The 4926-nt window shown below is 43.3% G+C and overlaps 1 long non-coding RNA gene across 1 annotated transcript; it reads left to right on the top strand.

The window, feature by feature from the left end:
• The first annotated feature begins 1749 nt into the window (after positions 1 to 1749).
• On the top strand, positions 1750 to 3040 carry LOC133907661 (uncharacterized). The gene is made up of 4 exons (XR_009907998.1): positions 1750 to 1810; positions 2126 to 2323; positions 2578 to 2640; positions 2745 to 3040. It is a non-coding gene; the product is annotated as an uncharacterized LOC133907661 (long non-coding RNA).
• Positions 3041 to 4926: the final 1886 nt, after the last annotated feature.

Genomic DNA, 4926 nt, shown 5'->3' with positions numbered 1-4926 from the left:
ATCCTCGCGGTGGTCGGAGTCTTTGGAACGGGACTCGGCGGTTTCCGTGGATTCGACCATGGGTAACCTGATCGAGTTTTTTAAACTTGGGGAAACGATGAAACACACCCCTACCTGGCGCACCAAATGTTAAGGGTTATTCCCTGACAATGATTATGGGGTATGCTAGACGGTGTGTACATGAACGACGTTTCAGGAACACAGGGAGTTGATGAGTCGGCGTTCGGTGAAATACCGGGTGAAGTGTGTGTGTATGTTGAACTCAGAGACACAAGGAGTTATAAAGGTTCAGACCTCCTGGAGGATAATAACCTCATGTCCTGTGTGTTGTGTTATGGAGGATCTGAGTGGGTTACAGAGGGTTTTCTAGCTGGTTGCCAGACTTTTTTTGTCATGCTCTACAAATGGGGTCCTCATCCCTTTATATAGGAGGGAGGATGAGAACTTACATGTGGGTCCAAACAGAGGACTCCTGCTCATCCTAATATCTAACCCAACCATCATTACGGAGGACAAAGCGTGCCGTCTTACTTTGACGGTTTGATACATCCCCTCGTCGTGCGCTGTAAATCTTTGACTGTCATGTCGTCCCGTCTTGGTGCTCCACCTACCACTTGTGTGTGGAGTTATCGACTTGCCTTATCGGCCTGCTGACATCGTCCCATCTGTCGTGCGACGCCGTGATGTCTCAATACACTTATAATGGATAACTTTTACTATGTAGTAGATAGGACGACCGGATCATTCGATACTTATGATGATGAGGAAAAAGTGGCAATATAGAACGTATTTGAGAGGGCTGCAACCCTAAACTCTATCGTGAATCTAGGTGGAACCCATCTAAACACCATAGCTCCACTAATTCGTGAATCATATGTACCAATAGAGTTGTGGTAAAATTACCCGTAACTACCATTGGCTAATACCCCTCCGCTCTCAAGTCGGCTCGCCCCCAACCCCGCTCCCTCACCCGACTCGTCTCATGCGATTTTGCCCTAGCCCGCCGCCGGCCGCTCTAGGTGGTCTGGGCCACGCTCACCGACTACGAGAGCCTAGCCGACTTCATCCCAGGCCTCGCCGAGTGCCACCACCTCCACTAGGACCACCACTTCGCCCGCCTCAACTAGGTCTGGTTTGGGCCTCTTCTCTAATTGGTCCAACACCTCATGCGTTGGATTGTGATTGGATGCTTCTTCTCTCCTTGGGCAGGTCGGGGAGACGATTCGGGCGCTTGGGTTCAAGTTCAACGCCCAGGGGACCATCAATTGCTAAGAGGGCGACATGGAGGTGCTGCCCACGGCGGGGGCACGCAGGAGGGAGATCGCATTGTCAGGAAAGGGCATATTCAGACTACTGAAGAACATTCAGTTCAGTTCAGTGAAGTCTCTGTTATGTGGCGAAGAGGTATCCTTGCATCGGCACCGTCCATCTTCAATCTCTCGGCTATCGTTCAACTCCAAGTCCAGTTAGCGCCTAATTAAGCAGCCTGTTACTTTTCAGTTCATTTGCGGACGATAAACAATATTTACTTGTTAAGTAGCATTAGTGTTAAGTATGTTTAAGCCCTGAACTATAAAGGGCAGAGTCGGAGTCTGTATCGGACATGAAAATGGATATTCTCGAACCCTAGCTAGTAGAGTAAAGTAGCTGTAGTACATCTGGATCTTCCGGTCCAAATCCTATCAATACAGCTACCAATTCCACCGAATCCCTGTTGTTCTTTCCTTGTTTTCATCCCTGTTCCTGTCACGCATTCAAGATGATCAACGGCGATTTCAAGGTCTTCGAGGGGAAATGGTCCGTCTAGGAGGTGATGCCATGGCCCCCTCCTTAGCTGCTCTATACTTGCAAGCTGTAAATCCAAGATTAATTATGGAATCCAATTGCACACACTGCTCATACTGTGATCATTGCTCACTGATTTGCATTTTGGAGATTTCTCACCTGTCCACATTGCATCAAGCATGCATTGCTATGTTTTCTTGAGAATCTGCTTCCAGCATAGCACGTCAGGATGTTAAAAACTGCGCAGTCGGATTGCTTTTGCTTGGCAATGTCAAGAACAAATTCTGTTTTGATAGAGACTATGAAAGGTTGCTGATAAATATGTTTGGGTTCTGTGTAGGTTGATGGTAGCATTGTCGAAGGTGGGGAAATTTCAGAGGACCAGGGACTCCAGACAACACTTTCTTACCTAGTTGAGCTGGAGCCTAATCTCTGGGTTCCAGTGAGGCTACTGGAAGGAAGGATCTGCAGTGAGATCAAGGCCAACCTTGTTTCGATCAGAGAACAAGCACAGAGGATCCAAAGATTACAGCACGAGGTAGCTGCAGCAAACAGAGCTGCTCAATTGCTGTTCTAACATGTAGTAGAAGAGGATGTTTAATTTCTTAACAGCCATGTAATATATCCTTGCCCCAAAACAGCAGTATAATATCTTCAGCTAGATAATTAATCGATACAAAATAATACATCTGGAAAATTTGATGTTTTCTTTGTACTTCCATCCTGCTGTTATCATAGTGCGCTTCGTTTTTCAATCCTCATTCTGGAGTTTGTTTGCTTATATATTTTCAGTGATGACTAGAGACCTTTTCTGAGAAGTTCATTCTGGATTGGCAACTTGTTGACTGAACAGAGGTAATAAAACTAAGATATGTTGAATCAAATGAGGTAATATTATTCTCACTTGTATATTTCTGACTTGGACTTCAACTCTCTAATGTTCTGTCTTGTGAATGCAGATTGCAGAAGCAAGCCTTCAGTATGAGCAAGACAATTGCACAGTATTTGATTAGGAAAACCAGAAGACATTTTCCCTCATGTTTTTTCTTTCATATAGCTTGTACCGTAAATAGATGCTAAAGAATTTCCCCTCTAAGTTTTACTGTGTAATGTTATCATTAGAATTTTCTAGGTTTTAGTCATTATTCTTGATTTTTTCCTTTCACAATAAGTTATTGTACCCATTTTACCGGCCTCCAATGAGATTTGTATATAACTTGAAACTTGAGAATGAAAAACGAATTTGTACTGGGTACCATTCAGCATTTTTAGCTAGTACAGAATTGCCTTACTGTTCTCTCCTGGTGGTTTCCTCGACATGTTCCATTGGCTTATTTGTCAACATTTCAGTGCGCTGAATGTTCATTTAGACTAATTTTTACAAACTAATATTTCCCCCCGTTAAAAACACTTACAAAAAATATATGCATCGTATTTAGTATAACACAATAATCACGAATGCTTATATGTAAAAACAGTATATATGTAACACTACTATGAGGATACTATTGATAATTCATTCAAAAATCTCTTATTTCATTTGAAACCACCTTACTAACCAAACATCTTTACTGTCAGTTTCAGTTTCATAACAAATCTGTTTCACTGTAGATTTCTGAAGCAAAGCTGAAAATATAAAATGAAGCTGTGCCAAATATACCATAATTCAACATGTACTACCTAGGACAATCTCTGTTCCTTGTTAAATAGTAAATGAAACAATTTATGGGGACTGTTCGCGTCCACGTAGGAGGGCTATTAGCCGGGTGTCGCACTCCTCATTTTCTACATACCAGCGCGGCCCATTAATGCCCCGAAGGCACAGCTCGGACAATACATCATCGTCCTCATCTCCTCCCCGCCGCACATCTTTGACACCAGTGAGGCTGTTTGACAAGCTCCCACCCCCATAGAAAAAAAAGTTCCAATGTCAAAGCCAAAATGTTCCGCCACGAAACAAAGTTGCAAATCATTTCGTCAAATGTTCCCCACACACATATCAATTATTGTGCTGCTCAAGATCTACCTCAATCAGTCGTCTCTGTCACCGGTGTTGGCCACGTCACCGCCTCGTCGCATCACCTCCACACGCTCCACCTTGCCTCACCACCTCCAAGCGCATCGCCTCGCCACCTCCCTGTCGTGTTGCCGAGCTGCCCCGCCCCTCGGGCCTCGGCCCCTCGAACCTTAGCTCGTAAGTGAGCGGCAGAGGGTGGTGCTTCCACCGCGCGAGGGAGGACACCATTGGAGCCAGGCAGGGGCCCCACCACTACTTCTTCATTTATGGGGGGCTAGCCTCAATACTTGCATACAAAGACAAAGGCTTTGACGCTGTCCCTGAAAGCCACAAGAGAGTTACATGCATACCGTAAGAGCATATATAATGTGTGGTGTTTAGAGAAAATGTTTGTAAAATAAATTAAGTATTTCTTTCTCAACAGCAGTAGTAGAGATGCTTAGACGGAGGATAATGACCTTACTTAAGCATTACTGTTTATATTAGTATTAACAAGATACTTAATCATATTTAAACATATGTAGTCTTTGTTTGTATTAAAAATTATAAGTTGTATGTAGATGTTTAATACTTTTTTCTTAAATATCTAGTCATAAATAGCTAGTATTGTTGATGCCCTAATAGGGATCCCGCTCTCTGCACGGGCCTTGCCGAGCTTCACCTCCTCTTCTTCTTAGCTACTTTGTGTTGTTATTGCAATGCTTGCTTCGCTAAACGAGGGCGAGGGACCATGACCCAGACAAGTTCTATATCTAATTTCACAATATCATAGATCTCTTGTTTTGATTGAGAAACATGGAAACTATGGAATGCGTTTTCTGATACGTATGTTGGTCGAATTCTGTAGTTTGTCTTGCCTACGATTTCTGGGTACATCCAGGTACTGAATAGTGTCTTGGTGCTTTATCGAGGATCATCTTTTTCACAGAAGATGCGAAGAGACTGATTGCTGGTTTAGTTCTTCTCTTTCCTTTTTCTAGTTTAGAGGCCGGGGCTTTTTCCTTAGAAAAAACTCTAAGCCTGTTTTCAAACAAAAATCTTTGAAGGAAACGAATAGATAGCACTCAGATAAAGTTGTCTCTGACACTACATAAAAAATAGGCAAAATAGACACAAAATTAATA

This window comes from Phragmites australis, chromosome 24 (assembly GCF_958298935.1).
Source record: "Phragmites australis chromosome 24, lpPhrAust1.1, whole genome shotgun sequence".
Classification (NCBI taxonomy): Eukaryota; Viridiplantae; Streptophyta; class Magnoliopsida; order Poales; family Poaceae; genus Phragmites; species Phragmites australis.
Note: the sequence above shows the minus strand (reverse complement) of the source record. Positions and strands in the feature narration are given on the sequence as shown.